Here is a 27,774-nt window from a genome sequence, read left to right on the forward strand (position 1 = left end):
CTCTGAAACAAAAATTAGACATGGAACAGGACAAAAAATGTTTTTTTTAGCCAATTAAATCTTTGATGTACTGTTTATTAATGAAAAATGATCAAGTCTTTTATTTATTATTTATTATTTATTTTTATAAAAAAATCTAAATCAGTACATTGATATCAGTTTTAGGAGAATATTCCATTTTCTCTGCATCTCTAATCTTAGAGGTCAGGCTGGTTGGTGGTTCTCATCGCTGCTCTGGGAGAGTGGAGGTGCTTCATAGAGAGACCTGGTCCACAGTGTGTGATGCTGACTTTGACCAGAGGGATGCAGAAGTTGTGTGTCGAGAGCTGGGCTGTGGGCTTCCTGTGGAGGTGCTGGGAGCAGGTGCTTTTGGCAGAGGGGAGGGTCAGGTGTGGTCAGAGGAGCTTCAGTGTAGAGGCAACGAATCTCAGATTCACTTCTGTCCAACATCATCTTCACTCAAACACAACTGCTCCCAGAACAGTGAGGTGGGACTGGTGTGTGCTGGTAAGACTTTCAAATATTCCTGTTCTCTATCCTTCCGTAATTATTTAACGGTCTTTAACCTCCCTTAAATGTAATTTTAGCTCCCACTCCTCCACCCCTAGTAAATGCACATCACTTGTCCCTATCATCTACAGTTTACTCTCGTTCACATTATTCTGTAAAAGCAGGGTGCGACCTGGGGGAGGCGGTAATGCAGCGCTGCCTCTGCTGTCCTACCAGAGATTGACATAACGTTCAGCCAGTCATATCAGACCTCATGAATTGTAAGCCAATCATATCAGAGCTGGGGGAGGTGCTCTGTTTATGTACTGCAAAGTAATCGGTAGCCGAGCCGAAAACAGGATTTTGCTAAAATAAACATTATACCTCATTCAACATCTGTAGTATACAGAGTGAAACACTGTCAATATAACCACTTACAATATGGATTTGGTGGCAAATTATGGTCAGTAGAGCTGGTTATCTGTTTTTTATTTTTGTTGCTTAACTCTATCTAGCTAACTTTAGTTAATTTTGAGTTTGTGTGAGGTAAAGAGGCTCGGCTAACGCTAACATTAGCTAACTTCCTGACAAGCCAACTGGTTGAGTCTCTGATAGACTAAGAGAGTCTCTGGTGTAGCCTTGAACAGTGTGGACGAACAAGGGGGATAGAAATAACGTTTTGATAGCTCTGCATATTCTTTGTTTTTAAATTTCTGATCAGTATTTGGAAAAATCATACCAGTATTTGCGCTTTATTATTGTTGTTGTTTACCGTACATTAACGTCAGTGAAAAGGACGAGGCTGAATTTGGCTTCCTGTTCGCCAGATTCATGTTTGTATTTTCCCGCTGCGAGGCGCCAGAATGAAACTGCTGCAGCATTAAAGGTGGAACGGAAAATTCAGCTTTGTGTGAAAAGGTCATCATAACAGTTTTATATCGCTCAATTCCTCAACCTGTAGGTTAGATGGAAATTAAGAGGCCAGTCGGATGAGAAGATAAAAATAAATAAATAAATTGATTGATCATTATTTCTTTGAGTTCTTGTAGATCTAAGTTTAATAAAATGAATGTATTACTAAACACAGGCAGAGAGGGAGAGAAAGAAGCTGAAGGAGATTGACAGGACTGAGGGAGCAGGTCTGATGGAGGTTAGTGATCAAGTAGAAAGTGAGGGTGAGTTGTATAAGCTTTCAGTTAAAATTAATACAGAATTTAATTTAACTGAGAAACTGTATTTTTCACCAAGACGATGAAATTCTGTTACCTAACTTATTCAACATGCCCACAGAGCAAAATCACGCCCTTTCTAGTTGCACCAGCTGAGCTGGAACTGATCTATTTGTGTTTGAATAATATATTTAGGACCTTGCAGCTGATCTAAAACAGAGGAGAGAGCATTGCTTGGTCTTAGTGGCTTTGCTCGATCTCAGTGGCTTTGCTTGATCTGTGCCTGTTGTAAGCGGATGGATATAGTGCTTGTTATATGTTTTCTTAATACAAACTACAAAGAAACAGATCTACTGTGTGTCACAGTTTTTGATCTATCTCTGAAACCTAACAAACAAAGCTGTCAGCCTGGATCAAAGCCACATATTCAATCCATTTACGTTTTCATTTTACGGTATTTAGCAGACGCTCTTAGCCGGAGAGACTTATAAAAGTGCTTTGTTGTCTACTCAGAGAATGAATCCTAGCTACTACAAATAAGAGTCCAACTACCCTTGAGCTCAGATACTGCTAGAAACAAAAGCTAGTGCTGATACCTAGAAACAAATACAGAATTAAACACAGTATAAGTACAACACATTTCAATAACTATTTAGATAATTGCTTGCTTAAGTGCTGTATAAGGAGATGGATCTTCAGTTTGCGTTTGAAGAGCGCAAGAGATTCTGCTGTTCAGACAGCCAGTGGAAGTTTGTTCCACCACTTGTGTGCCAGGAGAGAGAAGAGTCTTGATGCTTGTCTTTGAGCTCACCCAGTACTTATAGAATTTTTCTGCTTGTAGATTTAGGGAGAGTGGGAGTCTCTCAATGTTGAAATTCATCTGAACCACATCAAAAAACGTTTTGTATTTAATTCTGGGTCTTGTACCTTGTCACAAGTACAGGTAAGTTTATTGCACTCTTCAAATTAACTATGCGGTACTTGTATTGAAAAAGTCTGAAATAAATCTAGAAATCTAAATAAAAGGTACATTAACTTAAAAGGTATATTAACTGATTACACTCTATCTTAAACTTAGGAATGGAGTTCCATTAAGATGTCATTTTTTATTTCAGAGTGTCATAGTTCATTGACCTGTGGTCTTTAAGATTCTATGTTAGATAAACGGTGTTGTAAAAAAGTATTTGCCCCTCACCTGCACATTTTTGCTCATTTGTCTCACTGAAATGTTTGAGATCATTCAGCTAATTTTAATATAAGATAAAGAAAACATGAGTAAACACAAAATTCAGCTTTTAAATTATTGTTCCATTTATTGAACATTTCTTCAAAACCTGTATCACCCATATGAAAAAGTAATTATGAGATGGGATTCAAGTCAAGACTTTGACTTGGCCAATCCAAAACCTTCATTTTGTTTCTTTTGGGCCATTGAGAGGTGGACATGCTTGTGTGTTTCAGATCATTGTCTCTGCTGCAGAACCCAATAACATTTGAGCTTTAGGTCACAAACTGACAGGCGGACAGGATTTTCTGATGGAGAGCAGAATTCATGGTTCTATCAGTTATGACAAGTTGTCCAGGTCCTGCAGGAACAACCACCATGTTTGACTTTTGGACTCATCAGTCCACAGAATATTGTCCCAAAAGTCTTGGGGGGTTGTCTAGATGTTTTTTTGGCAAATGCGAGAGAAGCCTTTGTGTCTTTTTGGTCAGTAGTGATTTGCACCTTGCAGCTCTACCGTTGATGCCTTTCTTATTGTGGAATCATGTACACTGATATGAACTGAGGCAACTGAAGCCTGCAGTTCTTTAGCCGTTTGTCTGGGTTCTTTTGTAACCTCGTGGATGAGACTGGTAGATTTTAATGACTTTGTTTCGCATCTGTATTTGAATCTTTTTGGAACGTGGCATCATGTTATGCGCTGCTTTGTGAGACCTTCTAGTCTGCTTCACATTATCAGACAGGTTCCGTTTAAGTGATGTTTAAATTCAACAGGTCAGAATTTGGATAAATAGTTGATTTAGTAGCTAAGTGGGAAATTACTTTTTAACATTGGGCCAGGTAGAGCTGAACAGCATTTTCCTTCAGTAAATGAAATCATTTGAAAACAGCAGTTTGTGTTTACCTGGGTTATCTTTGTGTAATATTTAAAGTAGTTGAATGATTTGAAACATTCAAGTGCAACAAATATGCAAAAATAGAAGAAATTTTGAAGGGGCAAATATATAAACTAGCAGTCTCGCTCTCATCTCAGTCATCATTTGGACTCGGTCTTGTCTCAGTCTTGGGGTAAGGTCAAGACCAGCTGAGTGCAGTGCCTCAATCTGAGGTAATTGAAAGGTGAGTTATTATTGAGAGTCAACAAAACCACAATAAACAGAATGAAACAGTCCTTTCTCTGCATCAAGGATTCCCAAACTTTTGCAACTCACCGTCAACACAAATGACCACAAAAGCTTCTGCAGATTTAAGCGATCAAAATGTCTTTTTCTGGCTCACCTAACGAGAAGGCTAAATTGGCAGCAGTGCTGGATGTCAGGCTGAAGAGAGGAAAGCTGAGAAGTTCTGTTTCAATTTGACAGGTTTAGATACATATTAGCTGTAGTTAGTCTCCAAATGACAGTATAGGTTTTTGGGTTTTAAAGCTTTATTTAAAAAGACCCCTGAGCTAAAAGCACAGAGTTGCAGTTACTCATTTTCAGTTTTCTATGAAAGTTTTGGTTATGGTTGCACTGAAAATGTGAAGCTAACTAGCTAACAATGAGCTTAATGTAAATATAATGTTTTGTCGTTACAAATAATTAACAATATTTGACATATTTAAAATTACATTTGGTTAAATGCTTGTATTGTACACATGTTTGTATTTAAAAACTACAGTACTATCACAGCCCACAGATTGAAAACCACGGTTGTATATGTTTAAGTCAAATCTGTTTGTTGAGGATCTAAATTATTTTTTTCCAGAATGGCTTAGCTGAGTATTATTTGTTTGTTGATGTTTGTTGGTTCCAGAATTCAAATATCCTGAGGGCAGATCACAATGTTATTTTTTTAACTATATTTTCATGTAATAATAAAAATAGATGTAGTTTAGTTTATGTTCAGTTGACTTTAGGTGGTGATTCTGAGTAAGTTTTAAAGAAGAAAGGAACAGAGAATATCCAGCCACAAATCAAAGTTTCACAAAACCTATAAGTAATAATTAATAAAATTTTAGGCTAAATATGATTTAAATGATCTAAATATTATTTATTATTATCTCTTTCATTTATATATTCTAAGAAAAAAAAATCTTAATCTGGTCTTGGTCTTGTCTCAGTTTCAGCCACTCCTGGACTTAACTACTCAAAAGTCTTGGTCTTGACTCAATGTGTTCCGGCCTCATTCTTGACTCTGATTTGACTCTAGTGGCCTCGACTACAACACTGACTATGGGATTTAATCATGTTCAGTTTATTGAAACAATATTTGAAACTTTAGAATGGTTTTTCTTGATCCATTCAGACTGTTTTAGCAACAAACAAACACTCAGCAAGTTGTATTTTATAATACAACAAAATCAAAACACAAACAAATATAAATAGGAAACTTAACATTGGCTGTAAAAGTCACAGCACCAGACTGTGTAACTGTTTACTTCTAGTTCTACTGACTAACAGAGGAGGGCAAGATGTTTTGACTGAACAAAAATATGTGATGTTTTAATCTAATCAAATATACTTCTTTGGTGGTTAAAATATGAGAGCAGTGTATATGTGGATCACAAGAGACCACCACAAAGGCCTTTAACCTTACACAGTTAAATAGCATTTAACATTTTCAGTCATCATAAAGAAGCCATAAATTATCCATAATTAGTTTATTCTTTTCATTTAATAAACAAATCTCCAAACAATTTTTAAACAAACTTTATTTGCGTAAATAGTGTCACTAGAGGTTTATGGATGGGGAGGCTAAGCCTCAACTAGCGGGGTCTGAAGGCATGGTCCCCCAGAAGAATTTTTAGTGGTCCAAAATGTCTGTTCATCATGATCCTTTAGAGTAGCAACAGCCAGAAAAAGTATCAAAAATACATATTTGTTCTAATTGGCACACAGCAGATCCGTCTCTTTGTAGTTTGTATTAAGCACAGAGCTAGTATGACTTAAGCACTATATCCATCCACTTACAACAGGCACAGATCAAGCAAAGGTACTGAAGTCAGGCAATGTTATCTCCTCTCTCTTAGAAAAGCTGCAAGGTCTTAAATATATTATTTAAATGCACAAATTATAGATGCATTCAATCTTATTTGGTGCAGTCAGAAAGAGTGTGATTGTACTCTGTAGGCATGTTTAATAGGCTAGGTGACAGAATTTCATGATCTTAGTGAGAAATATTATAGTTTCTCTGTTAGATTCTGTTAAATGCAGCATTAATTTTAATTGGAAGTTTGAACAACTCTCCCTCACTTTCTTCTTGAACATTAACCTTCAACAGATCTGCAAGCAACCAAGTAAAAACCCAATAGTCAGCTATACTGACCTTAATTTGCCACAAACCCAGATTGTAGTTTTATATATTCACACTGTAACTAGTCACTGTTGCACTAGATTTTGAATAAGGTCTAGTGTTGCTTTTAGTAAGATTTTAGCCAAAATCCTATCTTTGTCTTTAGCTTTAGCGGTTGCTGACTAACATTACTTGGCAGAATGAATAAAACCAGAGACCCTCTCCCAGGTCTGATATGATTGGCTTACAACTTACGAGGTCTGATAGGACTGGCTTACGACCTATGAGCTAGGGGTTGTAGTTGCTCTGTGCTGCTAGTTTTCTAAAGTGTCTCCCTTTGTAGTGTCATGTTTGATGATCATTGGGCAGGTGAATCAGTGCAAGGGGCGGATGAGTGGCAAAGAGCAAAAAGAAGGTTGTTCTTTAATGCTTTAACTCCAGTCCTGCTTAGGTGGGCACCATCTCGTGTAAAAATTCTTTGCACTGCAAGAACAGATTGAAATTGTCAATACAGTTCGGCCCTTCTAGGCTGCAGGTTCTGATCAACCACATGTTAAGGCAGTTGGGAAAACATAGTAGTTCCTAGAGCTAAAGGGAAAGATTGATTAATGTTTGAGCTCTGATCATCTTGGTGCAGTGTTGGTATCAGCCAAGAGCCGCTACTTGTTAGGCCTTGTGTCCGCATTGAGTCTCTGTTTGTAGTCATCTTCTCTGAATTTGCTTTACTGTCATTACCTCTGGGAATACTCACCCCAGCTTGGTTTTATTTAGTCATGTGTCTCCCCAGAAGGTCTGTTTTTTAAAAGAGCGGAGTGTGTGCTGATTGAGCTCTATAACTTAGGGAATAAGGACACAAATGTACACCACCTAGGCCCCAAAATGAACATTTTTAAAATTATGAAATCGCCATAGGTCCTGTTGGATAGGCAGACATTTTCATAAACATCAACACTGAAGACCCACTCTCTCTCTCTCTCGTACAGTCCCTGTGAAGTTGGTGGATGGTGGAAGTCGCTGTGCTGGGAGAGTGGAGATTCTTCATAGAGGACAGTGGGGAACAGTGTGTGATGAAGGCTGGGATATGAGAGACGCTGCAGTGGTGTGTAGAGAGCTGGGCTGTGGAGAAGCTGTAGATGCACTGAGTGATGCTCACTTTGGATCAGGATCAGGACCAATCTGGATGGGTGACGTTGACTGTAGTGGATCAGAGTCTACACTGAAGAACTGTAGATCAAGAAGATGGGGAAAAAATAATTGTGATCATAGTAAGGATGTTGGGGTCATTTGCTCAGGTAAACTGCACAATATATTTATACATATGACTTTAGACTATATTTAAGAACTATGGTAAAACGTTTTCTTAATAAAAGTGGTAATAATGAAAGATTTTTTTAACAGAACTAGCACTTCAAATATCAAATGACAAAAAATAATGTCTTTTCTCTGATGATATATTTTAGAAGTCAGGCTTGTTGGTGGTTCTCGCTGCTCTGGGAGAGTGGAGGTGCTTCATAGAGAGACCTGGTCCACAGTGTGTGATGCTGACTTTGACCAGCAGGATGCAGAGGTTGTGTGTCGAGAGCTGGGCTGTGGGCTTCCTGTGGAGGTGCTGAGAGCAGCTGCTTTTGGCAGAGGGGAGGGTCAGGTGTGGTCAGAAGATCTTCAATGTAGAGGCAACGAATCTCAGACTTACTTCTGTCCAAAATCATTTTCATTCAAACACAACTGCTCCCATGACAGTGATGTGGGACTGGTGTGTGCTGGTAAGAACAGCATTTTTGTGGTTAATCTCTGTTTCTGCCAGAAAGACTCAGGAGGCTAGAGACATTTTATATCCTCAAAGGAATTTTACAAGTTGAACAATAACAATTCAGTAGAAATAAAGAGTCTTTGGTGTAGGCCCCGTCCTTGGTCCAGGTCTTGGAGCATTGAGACCATCACTTGGGCCTTGGGCCCACCGCCTTAACTCCGTTAGCTTCAGGCTTCGGGCCCACAGCATTCACTTGGTTAGCTTGGGGCCACAGGCCCATTACATTCACTTCATTAAAATAAACGGCAAATTAAATGTTCACGAACATGCCACGGACCACATTCAGCACAGTAACATAACCCGTTTAGTAATCTAACAATAACCTTAGCCACTACAACCTTTTATGTGCTAAAAGGCAAGCCTTTACAGTTGTACAGGTTTAGATGGCAAAATTTACCGAAGGCTAATATATTTGGTTGTTGTTTGTTCTTTGTCTTCTCAGAAGTGAAAAAAATAGGCGATAGGTCATTTTCTTAAAGAGAGAAAATTGAACATCCTGAAAATGTCCAACATAAAACCAGCTTTACTGCACTCGTTTAGTTTTAACAGTCCTACTGCTTGACCAGCTCTGACACACAGGCAAAATGCTAATGGCTAAGCGCTAATCACATCAGCTACTAATACCTCACTAGATACATCCGCAAACTAAATATGTCTCTTTAAAGTGAAACTAACTGGCAAACAACTAAAAAGGAGTAGACAGGACTTAACAACAGTTAGTACACGATACTAATTTCGTTCACACCAAAAACAGCAGACAAACTGATGAAAGAACGCATGACATCAGGAAGGAGAAACGCATTCTCTCCAAAGCAACCTCACCTCACAGAACACCAGCAACAACGATGGGCGGTATTTCATTAATGGCATTTGAAGCACATGGGGTACTGACAGCAGGCAGGGCAGAAATGGCAGAGGCAGAAAGGGAGCGGAGGCACCAGCTAGCATGGATCGTCAAAATGTAGGCACCTCAAAGTAGCAGAATAGGTATGTAAGTGGAGTCATTTTAAAGACAGGTGTAGGCCATGATTGGTCAGGAGTATCGAATAAATTAATGACATAGCAATAGAGTCTTACTGGCAGAACTTTCACTAAAGCTTCCATTTCTCAGTATGCATGCTATACTAATATGTGTGTAGGAGGTGAACATTGTATCTGTATGTGTCTTTATTTATCTGTCTTTCAATCTTACTGCCATTCTTGCATAGATAGTGTGAGGTTGGTGAATGGTAGCAGTCGCTGTGCTGGGAGAGTGGAGGTTCTTCATAGAGGACAGTGGGGAACAGTGTGTGATGATGGCTGGGATATGAGAGATGCTGCAGTGGTGTGTAAAGAGCTGAGCTGTGGAAAGGCTGTAGATGCACTGAGTAATGCTCACTTTGGGTCAGGATCTGGACCAATCTGGATGGATGATGTGGACTGTAGTGGACCAGAGTCTACATTGAAGAACTGTAGATCAAGAGGATGGGGTAAACATGACTGTAATCATACTCAAAATGCTGGTGTGATCTGTTCAGGTAAATATATACAATAATATACGTATTTTATTCATTTAAATATGTACGTTTCTTTCAAGATGTAAACCTTTTCATGTTGTTATTTATTTAAAAGATTCATATAAACATCCTCTTTGCTGTGATGCAGGAGTCAGGCTGGTTGGTGGTTCTCGCTGCTCTGGGAGAGTGGAGGTGCTTCATGGAAAGACCTGGTCCACAGTGTGTGATGCTGGCTTTGACCAGCAGGATGCAGAGGTTGTGTGTCGAGAGCTGGGCTGTGGGCTTCCTGTGGAGGTGCTGGGAGCAGTTGCTTTTGGCAGAGGGGAGGGTCAGGTGTGGTCAGAGGAGCTTCAGTGTAGAAGCAACGAGTCTGATATTTATTCCTGTCCAACATCAACTTCACTCAAACACAACTGCTCCCATGACAGTGATGTAGGTCTTGATTGTGCTGGTAAGACTTTCAAATATTCCTGTTCTTTTCTCTATTCTTCCACAGTTATTAACACTCTGTGGAATTACTCGCACAACAATTACACAACATTGAAATGTGCTGGCCTCTCTCTCTCCTTCTCTCTATCTCTCTTTCTCTCTCTGTTGTACAGACAGTGTGAGGCTGAAGGATGGTGGCAGTCGCTGTGCTGGGAGAGTGGAGATTCTTCATAGAGGACAGTGGGGAACAGTGTGTGGTCGTGGCTGGGATATGAGAGATGCTGCAGTGGTGTGTAGGCAGCTGCGCTGTGGAGAGGCTGTAGATGCACTAAGTAGAGCTCACTTTGGACCAGGATCAGGACCCATTTGGATGGATGGTGTTGACTGTAGTGGATCAGAACCTACACTGAAGCACTGTGGATCACCAAGATGGGGAAAAAATAATTGTGAACACAGTTTAGATGCTGGTGTCATCTGCTCAGGTAAATTTCACTAACCTCAAGTTTTAATTTTATTTATTTTACTTTTCATAGTTTGTTAAAGATTGTGCTCTTGTTAGAATCATAAATCCTTTTGTTCTATCCTTGATCAGTTCATTTCACAAAACCTAACTATTTTGAATTCACACTGAGCAAAATTAGAAACAACTAAGGAAATTGTGTTTTGTTAGTTGGGATGCCAACCTAAAAGGAGTAAATTACCAGAACCAGAATACCCCTCCTTTTTTGGGAACTAGAAAGTACCTCTCCCGGTTAGAGGTACTGTTCCTATCACTCCTTTGTTTAGCAATGAGATTATCGTCTCCTGCAAAATGTGAGTGTATTCCCCCTAAGCCTGTGACTGTACCATCCCACTGAAATGAGGCGCAGCAACAGCAAATTGGAGCTGATAACCACTGGTTATGGTCTTTAAAACCCAACTTCAAGTGATGTGTGTTTGCCAACATTGGATCCTCTCGGCGAGAGGACCCAATGGGTGACTCATCTGCGTCAGTGTGCCTTCCAGTTGTCTGAATGGGATTTGCATCCCAGGGCAGCCTTATGGCTGGCGACATGGCTGGAGCTTGAGCTCCATGTCGTGGCGTTATTTGGGAGTGCAAGTGAGGGGGCACATGAAAGCTGTATGCCTCTTTTATAGGAACGGATGTGCCCTTGGCACTTGGGTGCATTTTTATTAATGTGTGCTTGTGAGACTCAACTGTGGCTGTAACTGGCTCTTTTGGTCTCTCCTCCTCTTTGTGCGGTCACGAGTTGTGGGTGCCAATGCAGCCTCTGCATGCCGTTTGTAGGGCAGGAAAGAGCTTCTGAACAGGGAGAGATTGGTGACAAACCGAGCCAGTGTGCTTATTCTTGAGTTACCATCAGGGCCAAGGCTCTCCCTGAGCCCTGAACTGTGCACCTATGCAGACGCAGACAGAGGTCTGGGACCACACAAACTTCATCCCACAATGTAGGGCTATGTGAGGCTGTCATTTCTTCCTCCAGTTCCGCCTGGTAGGCCGTTAGCATTGACGATGCATTCAGGGCCCTTACAGACATGGCCACAGCCTTTTAGCTTTTCTCAGTCATAGAGGACTGAAGGCAGTCAGCTCTGGAGGGTAGGGTGGGGCCATGGTGGACATCTGGGTGGGTGGAGGTGAGAAGCCACAATGGGCACCACAGGGGGCAGATGAGAGAAACCACTTCTCTCCATCTCGACCCAGTCGAGCGCTGACCCTCTTTGGAGGGAGTTTTTAGCTGAGAAAGGATTGCTCCACGAACGTGTGGCTTCCTCCAGGCACTCCGGAAAAACAGGCAATAGTTGTCTTACGGAGCACTTCTCCTTTGGCAACGTGTTGGTCTCTCTGAAGACATCCAGCCAAGAGATGCCGAGCTTTTCAGCCGCCCTCTTGCAGATGTTGTGCAGATCCATGCTGGTGGTGGGGTGTGGCAGCCCATCAGCTGTGCTGCACTCGCTCTCCGATGCTATGGGCTTTGCAGCCTGTGCAGAGGTAATGAAGGACTTGTTGTCATCCTCCTCCTCTTCCTCTTCGGAAGTGAGAGCAACAAACTCTTTCCCCGAGTCTGAGCAATCTGTGGTCAAGGGGTACATAGCCGCAAGGCTGGTGTCCGCATTGTCAGCCTAATGGAGAAATCGTGTCAAGCTGGTCGCCCCAGGTAGCTCCATCAGGAACGTCGGGCTCCTGAGAGCCTGCTGCTGACTCTAGTGGTGGGAGAATGGTTTCCCTCACCATGGGATCTTTACCCGTCAGGCTAGCTTGGCATGCTAGCCTGCACCTCAGGCTGTTAAGAGAAAAGTGGGCACAGTGTCTACACGAACGTGGGGATGCTAACGCGGCCTGGGCATGTTGCAGCCCTAGGCACGAGCCGCAAGCCAAGTGGGTGTCCATGCTTGAGATCTTATTCCCACAGACGCATGTCTTGGCACTTCTCCATGGTGAGGGAAGGGTCCACTGCCAACATGTTTCCGTCGAAGCACAGTGTAGTGTGGTGGCTAGCTGTCAGAAGGCTACTGTTTGGAGACAGGCTAGCCAATACTTCTCCGAGTGCATGAAGTGAGGACCAAACAGGTAGCGTTCGGTGACCGAGTGGTTAGCTCGCTCTGGGAACAGTTTGGCTCACCTGTTAGCTGCGTTCACCGTGTCGGAGAGGGTAGCTTGCTTCTAAGAGCTAGAAGAGGTTGTAGATTATTACGCAGGAGGGGGGCCCTCAGGGGTCAGAATGTTCAAGAACTATCTGCAGGGGGCACCACTGGCAGCAAGGATAGCCACAAGACAAAAGAAGGCCTGTAGTTGCCTGAATGTAGCTGGTACTGGAGAGTCTGGAATAGTGATTTCCTCTTCAGTAAGACCTTGAACAACAGACCTTGAAGGCCAGCAGCTATGTGCACCAGAAACTTCACCTTCCTGTGTAGCAGTTTGCCCTTGTCTGGTTATAACTTCAACCCATGCTTCTACAGCTGTGCGAAGACCACATGTAGATGCTGGAAATAGGTAGATAGGGAAGTCCGGAGAGTATACCATAATATCATCAGATTTAGAAATCCGGCCACTCCTACACTGCTGCTTCAAATGTTTAAAAGTGCTGGGAGTAATGCAAAGATCAAATGGCAAACAATCAAACTCAAAGTGGCCCAGCATCTCAGAAACCTCAGCAAGTGGCAGGCCATATATATATTTCATGAAACCATCCCTCTTGGTGACAGCAAATATTTTCTAAATGACAGCAAAGACCTCTGTGAGTAAATACTTAGGAGGCAAGTGCTTATGCTTTCTGGGAAACAGCATTCCAACAGACAGAAACAGAATTTATTTAGATGATAAAGGAACTGGGCAAATGCTCATAAGGGAGAGAAGTTTCTCAATTTATGGCAGCCACACTGACCTAAGCACTCATGCTCCTGACTATTGATAAGTCCCTTTAGCAATCCATGATCGTAATCTATAAAATCTACAAGTTAAACAATACATTACCATCACGTTAGGGTCAGATATCTACTAAAGAAACACGTGTGCAGCAATCTGGATAAATATACATTCTTCATTTTTTTTATACACACAAAGAAAACCCAGATAAATAAATAATACAAATTAATCTACATGTCAGATATAATCATTAGAAAACATTGAACAATTTTTCTTTTTTCACAATAATATTTAAGGAGTCAGGCTGGTTGGTGGTTCTCGCTGCTCTGGGAGAGTGGAGGTGCTTCATGGAGTGACCTGGTCCACAGTGTGTGATGCTGACTTTGACCAGCAGGATGCAGAAGTTGTGTGTCGAGAGCTGGGTTGTGGGCTTCCTGTGAAGGTGCTGAGAGGAGGTGCTTTTGGCAGAGGGGAGGGTCAGGTGTGGTCAGAGGAGCTTCAGTGTACAGGCAACGAATCTCAGATTCACTTCTGTCCAACATCATCTTCACTCAAACACAACTGCTCTCATGATAATGATGTAGTACTGGTGTGTGCTGGTAAGAGTTTTTGTGTTCAACACAAGTTCATGATGTGCTCTGATTCTGTCTCATCTGTCCATCTATTGTATATAACAGTCTCTTTCATTCTATCTTTTGTTTCCTCTCTTTATCTCTTACTCACAGACAGTGTGAGGTTGGTGGATGGTGGAAGTCGTTGTGGTGGAAGAGTGGAAGTTTTTCACAGAGAAGAGTGGGGAACAGTGTGCATTTCTGGTGCGAATATGAAAGCTGCTGCAGTGTTGTGTGGAGAGCTGGGCTGTGGGGAGCCACTGAGTGCTCAAAATTCTGCACCAGGATCTGGACCAATTTGGATGAGTCATGTGGACTGTAATGGATCAGAGCGTACACTGAAGAACTGTGGATCATTGGGTTGGGGTGAACATAGCTGTAAACATTATTTTGATGCTGAAGTGATCTGTTCAGGTATGTTTCAATGAGCCTTAACAGTTTATATGTTTAACAGTAGCAGTTCAAAGTATACAACAATGTATACAAATAATTCATTAATATAAAAAAAATCATACGGTTCAACATACAATTATATAGCAAAAGTTAGACCACGCCTGAAACTGCTCTTCTCTCCTATTTTTTTTTCTTCTATGTTCTTTTTCTAACTTCCTTTCCACAACTTTCAACAAATTTATGCGCTGACTGTGTTACACCAGTGCTTTCAATATTATGGTCCACTTTCAGTGTGTCAGCATTCAACTGTCCATAAACTCAACATCTTTGCTTTTTAATTCTTCTGCTGAATCATTCCACCTGAGTTAACTAGAGGAGGATCGGTTCCACTGTGCAGTCCACTTGCTGTTTGCTTTTTCATATTCTTTGGGATTTTTTTATTTGGCGCTGTCGCCCTTCTGTTGTGATTGATTGTATTACCTTGTCATAATGTTTTATCTAGCTCATTTTTATAGGTAGCTTCTCACATAAAACTACAGATAATGCTACTGTCATTGAAAATACTGGTAGGATAATTTGCTAAATCATCTTATTAGGGGGTAAATAGTAATATTAAGCTATACACTATACTAATGATATGCACAAAAAATATGCAATAGGACAGATGGGCCATAGGACTGATGGGTAGGACAAATTGTTAGAACGCTGGCTATGTAATTATGTTACTTGTGTATAGCATTACTAGATCATTAAACATACCCATTATGCAGTGTAACATCCCACACAGGTCACAGAAAATCCAGACTTATTGATGGTCCTCATCTGTGCTCTGGGAGAGTGGAGGTACGTCATGGGATGACCTGGTCCACAGTGTGTGATGCTGACTTTGAACAGCAGGATGCAGAGGTTGTGTGTCGAGAGCTGGGCTGTGGGCTTCCTGTGGAGGTGCTGGGAGGAGCTGCTTTTGGCAGAGGGGAGGGTCAGGTGTGGTCAGAGGAGCTTCAGTGTAGAGGAAATGAATCTCAAATTTACTTCTGTCCAACATCAACTTCACTCAAACACAACTGCACCCATGATAATGATGTGGGACTAATATGTTCTGGTTAAGTATAAAATTATTTATTTTGCATTATTTGATATTACTGACTTGCCAATACATAAAAACAATTCCAATGTCTGTATTCTGTTAGCTGTTGTTTTATTAAGCTGTTAGTTTATGTACAGGTCACACTGGGGCTCGGCTGGTGAGCGGCTTGGACTCCTGTTCTGGTCGAGTGGAGCTCCAGTACCTCAGTGAGTGGGGCACAGTGTGTGATGTAAGCTGGGATATGAGAGCTGCCAATGTGCTCTGTGGTCAGCTGAAGTGTGGGAGTGCTGTGGCTGTTTTGGGGTCAGACTGGTTTGGGGAGGGGAGTGGCCGGATCTGGGCTGATGTGTTTGATTGTCAGGGAAACGAAAAACACCTGTCAAAATGTCCCATTTCATCATGGAGTCGAACTGCATGCTCTCATAAACAGGACACTGGTGTCATCTGCAGTGGTGAGTTCTCTGAGATGTACAGGTCATAAGTAAAAACATGTTTAATGTCTAAATATGATATAAAAAGTAAAGCATCTCATGAAATCAACAGAATGACTTCATTTAGGTTCATCCCTGGAGTTTCATGAGGGGCGAGTGCGGTTGTCTGGAGGGATGGAGTGTGAGGGGGAGGTGGAGGTGTACTTCATGCAGGACTGGAGGAGAGTTCTGCTGGACTCCTGGAGTGAGTCTGTGGCCTCTGTGGTCTGCAGACAGCTGGGCTGTGGCTCTGTGCTCAGCGTCTCCAGCTCCTCTCCATTCAGTCCTGAACACAGACACATGTGTGTGATGGGTTTCAGTTGTTCTGGGAATGAAGCTCATTTGGGGAACTGCAGACGTGCACAACTTGTTCCATGCAGATTAAGGGAACAGCTGTCAATCACTTGCCTGAGTAAGTAAAATATTAATATCCATGTCACAAGGCCACTTAATTTAAAAATTGTGAATAAATAATTTATAACCTGCTACTGAGAGGATGTACCTACTTACACCATGCCTTGTTATGTTTATGCATGAATGTGTCTTTCTGTGTATGCCTGGGTCTGATTTCAAAGCAAACAGCTCCGTCAGGCTGGTTGGTTCTGGGGGAGACTGTGCAGGAAGGCTGGAGGTTTTCCACAGCGGCTCATGGGGGACAGTGAGTGATGAATTGTGGGATATTAAGGATGCGCAGGTGGTGTGCAGACAGCTGCAGTGTGGAGTGGCCCTCAGTGCTCCGGTACCAGCTTGGTTTGGACCTGGAACTGGACCCATATGGCTGAATGAGGTGGAGTGTGAGGGGAACGAGACGTCACTGTGGAACTGCAGATTTCAGCTGTGTGGAGAGGATGAATGTGGACACAAGGAGGACGTAGGAGTTGTGTGCTCAGGTAAAATATGATGATGATGCTTCAACCTGCTAAAGTTTTCTAATGATATTTAGTCTGACACAAGCATTATTTGGAAACGGAGCAAATATTACATTTCCAAATTGTTTTCCATATTCTCAGAATGTTATCAAGGTACTAACAAATGACTAACTAGTATAATGAAGTTCATGGAATTACAGTGTGTTGATTTACTCTATGGAGAAATAAATAGAGGTCTGCTTAAGTTGTGTATAAATATGTGTGTATTGGGTATAAAACTTCTTTCTTCAATTCATTTTCCCACAAGAGTACAAAGAGATCAGACTCACTGATGGCTGTGAGGGGAATCTTGAAGTGTTTTACAATGGATCCTGGGGTAACATCTGTGTTAAGAGCGTTGACAAAGAAACTGCAAGTTTGGTTTGTCAAGAACTGAACTGTGGAAGATCTGGCAGCAAATCCTGGGCCAAAGCAAGAGTTGAATCAGCTTCTAACTGGCTGGACGATCTGAAATGTAGGAAACATGACTCCACTCTGTGGCATTGTCCATCTTCCCCCTGGGGACAGAAAAAGTGTGATAATCACAATCAGGTGGCACAAATTACCTGCTCAGGTACACAGTTCTTCTCTCCAGTACAGTGCTTTTAGATGTTGCCTAGACACAAAGATTTCTGCAGTGTTGACTTTCTGAGAATTGTAAAATAAAATTGACAGAAAATCTCCATTACCTAATTGTCTTAGCATTTTATTTTGTAAATAAAATACATAAACAGTTAAAAAAAGGATTTTACCATATTTACAGGAGAGGAAAATGATCTCTTACTACAAAACCATGTAAACTGCTCCTTATATCCAAATTGGAGAGAGTGCTCAAGTAAGAATCATTCTATTGTTTGAACCATAAAAGTGTTAATCATAAATATTTTTGTACAAGGCTCAGGCTCATTAACTTTCTTAATGACAAGTTAAACTGACTTTTGACCCCAGCATGTACTTCTTATAATAAAAATACACTTTCATGATCTTTTTAGTGTTGTTAGCTTTGTGATTACAGTAGTTTTACCATGTCTTATAATATGGAATGTATGCCATATAGATCACCTGCCTCTCAGGCTGAAAGGAGGAAAGGGAAGCTGCTCTGGGAAGCTGGAGGTGTATCATAACTCAAAGTGGGGGTCTGTCTGTGATGATCTGTGGGACATCAGGGATGCTCAGGTGGTTTGCAGGCAGCTGGGCTGTGGCCCGGCGCTGAGTGCTGATGGGAGTGCTATCTTTGGTGCTGGTGAAGGGCCTATCTGGCTGAACAGAGTGAAGTGTAGAGGGAATGAGATTCACCTGTGGGACTGTCCTCATTCCCTGAAGAACCACACTGACTGCTCCCACAGTCAGGACGCTGCAGTCACCTGTGCAGGTAAGAGTATCATGCTGAGTTTCAGAGTTGTGGATCCAAACAATTAAAAATTGTCATTAGAAGATATTCACCCTCTATTTTCTCCTCATTTTGTTATGCAGTGGCCTTTAATTAATTAGATTCTCTTTTTTATTATTGTAGTATTCATGGGTAAACTATAACAATTATTTTTGGTAACACTTTACATTAAGGGTCGCTAGTCAATCATTAATTATATAATAATCAACTATTAATTTCCCATTATTTAGTTATTAGTTAACTCTTCATTAAGCATTAGCTATTACTTAGTAATTGATTAAGCACTTATCAATTAGTAATTAAGTACACTGTTAGGTCATAAGTTAGTTTGTGGCTTACTTGCTCATTATCTGTGTACTAATTGCTGCTTATTACATTGTTAATTAACTAATAAGTGTTTTTCTTCATATAAAGAAGTAACGTGATAACTTACTAGCACTTATGTGTTAATCCCGCTAATTATCTGTTAATTAACTTTCCATCACCTCCATATATTCAGTTGCTTCACTTTTCTCACATTGGTTCTTGTTCATTAAAGATGCTTATGGTCACATCTGACCGTAAGATGAGTGCACACGAATTCACTGACGGTTTTGTTATTCATCACGTTCATCTTGGCATATCTGTGCAAACTAAACTCATATCTGGTAGGAGTGCATGTAAATTTGGGCATAAATGCTGGATATGTGGCTAATTAACCCAAACTATTATCAACATAATCTGTAATTGCAAAAATAAAAACAACAGTAGAAAATATCAATAATACTAATTTGTGTGCATAACAGTCCAGTACAAAAGTGGTTGTACTTACTTTACATGCACATTGATATAAACAAGTGCGGCAACTATTTCATGTTCCATTTAAAGACACATTACACTGTGCTTTTGTTTCATACTACTGACTCACAAACACAGCTTCGTCATACACTGCAATAATACAGCGTTTATTTTAGGGAATTAATTACACTAAACAATCACTCTACTATGTTAACAGCACTGTATTTTGTTTTATGTCACATTTTAGTTTTTTCATTTGTTGTCATTTTAATACTATTAAGTTTGGTCAGCAGGGGAGGAGTGCACTCACTGCTGGACATCAAACTCCACCCATCAAACTCCATATTAACTCCACTTCCGGTTTAAGCATTAGCAGGGTGAAACTCACTTCCTCTCCATATAGCTACTGCAGACGTGATGTCAAAATGTTAAGTAGTGAACTGTAACGCTCAAACAGCTGTATTTTAGTGTTCCTGCACGGTTGTGACAGTGAGAGTAAGAAGTGAACGGAAGCTCTGATTTAACTGTAAACAGAGCTAAAATGCTGTGTGTTGATTTTACTGCAGTTCTGCTGCAGCTGCTTCACATCAAGCAGCCTCTGTGTCTTTGTACAACACGCCAGCGATTTCGGTAATATTCTGTTTTCAAAAGAAAGAAGAACTTTTATATGTGTTATGAATGTTATAGACTCTGTTTATATTAAGCTAGCTATACTGGCTAGAAGCTACTGCTAACCAAACTAGCCCGGCTAACATGAAGCAGCTTTTTCAAACGTCACAGCAGAACCGCGATGTTAACATACAAGTTAGGTTAGCTAGGAGTCTCGTTTTTGACTGAGCAGTGAAAGGTGGATGTTTTCTGAAGTGCTGCTTCAAAAAATGCCATGAAACTATAAGAATAATGCTGTTTGGCAGATCGCTAACATGGCCGGCAGCTAGCTTTAAAGTTTGATGCTCATACGAAGCTGATGCTCAAACTGCTAACGGTAGGCTAGCTAATTAGCGACTGTAGCCTGCTAGCCTACCATAAGCTAATACAGTTTAAACGATGTCTATTAAATAGACTTTACATCTAAAAGTTTTTGTTTGTGTTTATGTCAGAAGTCACTGCCATCATGTAGCTAAATGTGCCACAGAACCTGCTCCACGTTAGCCGGCTGGTGGCAGCAGCTCATGAAAGCAAACTAGCTTCTTTATTTTGGGAATACAGCTACAGTTAGAAATGGCTTCTAGCGTTGCTAGTTAGCTACAGCTAAACAACGTCTACCAAATTCATACTACACAGAAGAACTTTAATTTCTTTTAAAAACAAAAATATTACAGAAATCGCTGGCATGTTGTACAACTACAGAGACACTGCTTGATGTGAGCAGCTGCAGCAGTAGTAAGCAGGGCTGCACCACACACAGCATTTTAGCTGTGTTTACAGTTAAATCAGTGCTTCCATTCACTTCCTTTTGTCATGATAGTGCACGAAAACTAACATATGACTGTTGTAGCTCAATATTTGAGCATTATAGTTCACTGCTAATGCTTAATCCGGACGTAATCGCGACTCTTTGTGAAAAGGGCCCATGACCATTAGATCTTTACATTTTGACCATTAACTTCTTAAATTCCTCTTACTTAACCATTAATTACTGCTTTTGTGTCCCTCCAAGTAAAGTGACAACCTTTACTTGATAGTTTTCCCTATAGACACAATCAACAACTATAGGAATGGTGATAATTAATAATTGATAATGTGTTGTAAAGAAATTTGATCACTGAAGTTTTAAATTCTCTTCTTAGCTATTAGTATATATGTTAGTATGTGTGTATATATATATATATATATATATATATATATATATATATATATATATATATATATATTTACACACATAGGTAAACGGTTACAAAATTGAATAATAAACCAATTGGTTAAAAGGGGAATAAAGATTATGTGTATAAAAATAAAATGACAGTAGCATACAATATATATATGTAGAGATATATGTATTTCTATAGGTAAAATTAACTGCCTGAAACAAAAACCAGAAGTAGAACTAGATAACATTATTAAAAGATGGCATACGACAACAACTGTCTAGAGTTTACACCAAATTAGATTCTAGAGGCTAGAGGCATCATTTCAAGACACAGCATCATGCTGACATTGGAAGGAAGCAAAGAAGAGTTTTGCATGTTTTTGCTTTGATTGGGTTGGGACTGAAAGGTCTTTGATTGGTTTTCTCTGAGAATTGTGGACAAACACGAGTGCACCATTTGAAGAAGATTGCATGCAATATGTAGTGTTTGAGTTCAAAGTGGGATCAATCAGAGAGTCAGTGCCTCAGCACCAATTCAGAGGTTGGTGGTTATAAAGCAGGAGTTTAGGCATTGGAATTCTTCCAGTACCTGTCATATGTGTTCCTCAGTGATGATTAGTTCTCTTTCTGTATGGCCGTAAGTTTAACAGAAACTTGCAAATCATGCCTTGAAATGTTTCAGACATGATTTTACATTTGAGATAAAACATTGCATGTGTTTCATATTTTGCATACAATTCAAGAACAAGAGTGAAAATTGTTCATTAAGAGCTGTGTGTGCATTAGATTTTTTCTGTTCTAAACATTATCGAAGGTCACTTGCTCTGTAATGTGGTGCTCTGTGCAGAAACATAGTTTTATAATTGTTTGCTGTCGTTACGGAATAAAAGGTAAACAGACATGATCTCACTGTATTGGTTGATAAGTTTGCTTGTTTTAAAAAATATGTTTGTAACAAGTAAAACTGTCAGTCAATACAATGAGATTCACTTCATTTGATTGCTGAAATGCAATAAATAAAAGAAATTATAAATAATGAATCCAAATGTATTTCACACCGTCAAAATCATGAATGAAAAGCAACTTCAGTGAAAATCGATTTTTGTTTAATGCCCCGCTAAAATATTTCCCTGAACTCATTTTCATCATCATCGTCATCATTCCTTTTCATCATCACATGAAGGCTGTTTTCTGTTTTATTGTTCTGCTAAGGCTGTTACTGTTTTCTGTTTTTCTTCTTTTTTACAGACATGACTGTGTCCCCTACTTCCCCTACATCCACAATAACCACCATTCCCATCACAGGTACTGCTTTGTTGATATATATATATATATATATATATATATATATGTGTGTGTGTGTGTGTGTGTGTGTGTGTGTGTGTGTGTGTGTGTGTGTATATGTATGTATGTATGTATGTATTTTTTTTTTTTATGGCTATATGGCTATTATATTAGTATTTTTATTTCCAGGTGGTCAGACAGAGACGAGAACAACATCTCCCCCACAAACACCATTACCAGCTATTCTGTCCATCTCTCCAGTGGCTTTACTGGTGCTGGGAACTATGCTCTTCTTGGCCTTAGTGCTTCTGGTTGTGCTGTTTTACCAGAACAAATTGCTCTGGAGAGGTAGAGAGATTCAGAGATCATCTACAATCCACTATCTGGTCATTCTGTCCATGCAGTGGTGCTCAGTCCTAGTCTGCACAGTTTTGTGTTTTACTTTCTTTTACACATCTGTCCTGGCATGTAAGGAGCTTGTACGTTAGTTAACTAGATGAATCAGGTGTAGTAGATGAGCGAAAACATCTAAAAAAATCATGTATATGTATCTATTTTTAGAACACACATCTAATCAATTTGTTGCAGTTGAGCATGCTCCTACCTTAGTGGCACCTTATTTCTCTCTACTTCTGCTCACAGTGCTCTCTAAGAATGGGCAAATGGTATTATATGAAGGCCTGAGGAAGAGGACTGATGTAGTGTATGAGGAGATCAACCGTAGATCTGTTAATACAAGAACGACTCAAAGAGGTAAATAATACTTTTATATTTTATACTTAAAGCAATGACATTAGGATCCCAGATTTTCCCAGAACAATAATTTATTCAGAATGTGCAGATTTCCATGCACTAAAAAAATGGTGTATTGAATGATTAAAGTGTGTCAAGTGGTTGGACATAATTTATGTACATAATTATATACATCAACACAATTCTTGCCCAACAAACTTGACAGTAAATGTGTTGATGTGATGTGTAACCACTTGACAACTGAATGATAGACCAAATATTTCAGTGTGTCTTTGTTTTATTTGAGAGATTGAACATAATCACAACATTCAAACCGATAGAGTGGAGTAGAGGGAGAATTAGACTAAATGTATGTATAATTTTATGTGTCTCCTTCCACAGGAAGCTTCGTCTCTGAAGTACAGAATTCAGGATATGAGGATGTGGATGAGGGGCTTCTCTCAGGTAAGAGGACCAGAACATTTCTGTCTTAAACCAGGGTTTCTCAACACAAGTGGGCCAGTGTTCCAATGGTAAACAATAGGAATACAGGCCCTGCAATTACAGCACACAGAGGCAGCTTTGTCACACTCAACACTCAAACATAGCTGTTTTGAAAATTTCAAAAAATAACATTTTTCAGCAAAATTTTGGTTTCCTGTGGGCCTTCGTGCTTTCTTTGATTGGTCTTTGATTGATTTTCTCTAAGAATCGTGGACAAAAACAAGTGCACCATTTGGAGAAGATTGCATGCAATATGTAGTGTTTGAGTTCAAAGTGGGATCAATCAGAGAGGTTTTTGGTGGAAAAGGATGAGAGACCCTATCTCAGGGGTCAGCAACATGCGGCTACGGAGCTGCATGTGGGTCTTTTACTGCCCTGTTGTGGCTCCACTGCAGAATTAGATTTTGAGGTAAACATAGAATGATCAACAAAGCTTTATTTTGCTGCAAAGGAGGATTATTTTAATGCAGTTTTAACATAAAACGGCTTTAAATGCTTGAGCTGATGTATAACTGGTAACTTGCCCTTTAACCCTGAAGATTGGTACACAGACTGCTGGTCACCATAGCAACACAGACAATTTTGCCTAGCTAGTAGCTAATGAAAAGGCAAAGAGAAAGATTTAAGACGAACATTGATGAATTGGAGACGAATGGACTCATTTGCATTTATAAGCACTCCAGCTGGTTTCCTGATATGTTTGATCTGTAACAAGTAACTATCAAACACTAAAAACACACTAAGAGAAGCTGAGAAGTCAGCTTCTCTTTTGCCAGCTTCTTGTTTGAATTTTCCCATTCCAACTTAAATGGTGCAGCAGTTACATTCTGGCACCTGAGGCACCATTTAAGGTGGAACAGGATAATTCAAATGAGAAGCTGACTTCAGCCTCGTAAAAAAATGAGCGGTGAGAGACATTTTAGAAGAAACTATTCTACTTTTGCAGAAAAGCTAAAGCTTAAAGCAAAGTAAGTCTGTGTTTTCATTTATATTATACTTTTAACACAGTATGTCTACACTAGTATGTTAGCACATCCTGAGACATATTTACAGCCATGATGGTAAAATGGACATAAAATGTTGTGGCTCCCAAGATGGTTTAATTTTTGTTGAAAGGACAAAATGGCTCTTCTTAACATTTGGGTTGTCCTGCTTTTTGCTGTTTCATTGTGAAATAGTTTTGTCACTGCTGATTGGCTCGGTTTACCTGCAAAGTACTCACTTTACTCACTGCAAAGTAACAAGTACTAACTTTATTATACACACCGCAGTTACTGGCCATTCTTTCTTTGCCATATTCATATAGTCTAGGGATAATCGAATCTGTTCTTGAGATCATAACACAAATGCTAAAAGAAAGGTGCAAGATCATCACACAGGCTCATGTGAGTGTGGCAGATATATTTGTGCAGATGGTAGCCTGGCGTAGAGCTAAATGTAAAAGGGGGGTTGGTATAGAATATGTCACCAGGCACGGTTAGGTGCAGCAATATTCTTTCAGATCAACTCCTCTGTGTTTTAACTTATCAACTTCGTTGCATTTTGGTAAATATTTGCTGACTCTGATATCAAAACTTGTCACTTTGCCAAAAATGCATCAGCAAAACAATATAAAAATAACATTCCTAACATTACATAACATTCCTCAGTGAGAAATTGCAATAATTTTAGGTATTTCAGAGAATCCAGAGAAATCACTGTTCATAATGGAAAAGGCTGAAAACCACACTCGATCCCACAGATTGTACCGCATTAAAAACTGGGATGTTTCTGTGAGGGATATCACTATGTGGACTCGGAAATACTTTGACAAACCGTTGCCAGTAAACACTATTTACTATTCACCGCATACACAAATGCAAGTTAAGGCTGTACTATGGCCAGTTGACTGTACTATGCACAGCTGAAGTCATATGTCAACAACATACAGAAATGCAGCTAACTTCTCTGGTCTTGATCTTATTTGAAATGGACTGAAGCACAGTGGAAACATGTATTGTGGCCTGACAAGTCAGCCTTTTAAATTCTTTTATAGAAATACTATACATTGTGTTCTCTGGACCAAAGAAGATAAGGGCTATCCAGATTTTTACTAACTTAAAGTTCAAAAACCAGCATCTGCCATGGTATGGGGGTATTAGTGGGTAGCCTGCACATCTGTGAAGGCACCATTAACGCTGAACACATTTTGGAGCAACATATGCCACCTTTCAGACACTGTCTTTTTCAAGAATGTTTGCGCTTATTTGATCATGACAACACCAAGCTACATTCTGCACATGTTACAACAGCGTGCCTGCATAATCAGAAAGTGCAGGTGCTAGACTGGCCTTCCTACAGTCCAGAACTGTTTCACGTTGAAAATGTGTCTTATTAAGCTCAAAATATGATGACAAGGGCCCTGTATGCTTGCACAACTGAAGTACAAAACATGTAACAGAAGAATAACAAAAAAAATCCACTGTCTAAACTGAATCACTTTGTTTGGGGCCTAAGTGTTGCTAAAAGGAAAGGTGAACACAGTGGTAAACATTCTCCCATCCAAACTTCTCTGGAATGTATTGCAAGAATCTAATTTGGAATGAGTGTATATTAACAAAAAACAATTAAGTTCATAAGGTAAAATATCAAATGTTGTACTTATACAGGTCAAACAGAGTTTATTAATCAATGCTTTCTTTTTTATTAGCATTTCACATACTGTCCAACTCTTTTGGAATTGGGGTTGTACATTATTTCATATCGATGTGATAAAAATATGCATTTTTGTTCTTCTTGTGTGCCTGTGAGCATTATATTAGTGAGTGTTTAGTCACTTGTGTAAGCACTTAAGTACAGAACCTTTATTGGCGAATTCTTCATCTCTGTGATTGCAAATACTGTTGCCATCTAGGATATATTCCTGTCAGTAAAGTCATAGTAAATAAGAGAGGAATCTGATCCTAGCTCAGCACTCCTGTTATATAAAGCTTTATGATTACAGGCCCTGGTATTTTGATGTAATAAGAAGCCATGCATTTCAGGGATTTTCCAATGGTCTCTTAATCATGGTAAATCACTAATTCACAACCAAGTGGATGTTTGTACTTCCCAGATTTGTATTTCCCCAGAAAATCTCTTGTTGTTGAATTTTTTTATAATGTAGCTTTACAAATTGATTTGTGTTTTAGTACAAATTGAATAGATTTGAATTTTCATGTGAGTCTTTCTTTCCCTCTACTGTCAAAGCATTGATAGCCAGTTGTGGATGTTTGTTAAGTTATGTATGCACAATTTAGCAGTTAGAACTCATCTCCAAGCATGTTGTGTTAACGATGCCCTTACCCTTCCAGAATGAAGCTGTACATATGTGGAGATCTAGATTTCTGCAGCAACTAGGCTACTTCTAATAATTTACTATTTTCAGTTACTGCTGAACAGAGACAGTTGCACTTTGTCATGATTAACATTAAAATATCAAGCTTACTGACACTGATACTGACATTTACTTCTACATTTTGATAGAGAACAAGGTGGAGATCTATGACGATGCCATGCCTACAGGAGAGAATCCACACATTACAGCAGGTTTGTTTCTCTAAAAATAGGAAATGCATTGAGACATATGGTGAACTAGCATCAGTTCAATAATAAAACCACTGATATCAAAATTTGTCCACATATGTGGGTGCAGTGTACACACCAGAGAACTATGATGATGTCATCAGTCCTGGACAGGATTTAGGAGAAGCAGCAAGTAAGTCTACAGAGATTTTATTGAGGTGGAGACAGATTAACTGTGTTTTTTTCTTTGCTCTTGCACATAGCATTGCTTTAGATGCTATGAGATATATTTTACACTGAGTTATAATTACTCTTGTTCTTTCACTTTCAGACTATGATGATGTTGTAGAGCTGCCTGAGACAGAGGGATAGACCATTTGACAGAGACCCAAACAATGCATCTGCTGAAATTACAAAATCATGTTAAAGCCTTTTGAAAGTCAACCAAGGATGAAATATTAATAAAAAGGTGTTTCTTTTATATATATATGTATATATATATATATATATATATATATATATATATATATATATATATAGATATATAGATAGATAGAGAGAGAGTGTCTGCTTATGGTTTTGTTCAGTGTTGTTGTACTAACTGTGTGAAGAGTTTTATTAAAAGGAACTGCATACCAAAAATGTTTGTTAAAGCAAAAAAAAAAGTGAAGCCTGATTATTAATAAAAATGTATCCAGGTGAATGGGACACTAAAATTACTGAAATACTGAAAAAATACTCAGTACTGAAAAAAAACTCCAGCTGATGCAGAGATGCAGAGAGAAATTCCCACACATAGATGTGACAAAAGCATAGGATAATTCAGAAATTTCATTGACTTAAATTTTGCTTACAGTAAAAGCTAAATAAAGTCATACAATGTGAGCATTTGCTAGTCATGCATGTTATTACATTGCAGTATCTGATACAGAAACCTTTTATTTTGCTTTATAAATAGGTTTTGATCTCATTCATCTAGATTAACACACAGCACAATGCTATTTTGAATT

At 39.6% G+C, this 27,774-nt stretch overlaps 1 pseudogene; it reads left to right on the top strand.

The window, feature by feature from the left end:
- Positions 1-885: 885 nt before the first annotated feature.
- LOC118812534 lies at positions 886-27,238 on the top strand (annotated as a pseudogene).
- Positions 27,239-27,774: the final 536 nt, after the last annotated feature.

The sequence above is a fragment of the Colossoma macropomum genome, unplaced genomic scaffold (genome assembly GCF_904425465.1).
Source record: "Colossoma macropomum unplaced genomic scaffold, Colossoma_macropomum, whole genome shotgun sequence".
NCBI classification, from domain to species: domain Eukaryota; kingdom Metazoa; phylum Chordata; class Actinopteri; order Characiformes; family Serrasalmidae; genus Colossoma; species Colossoma macropomum.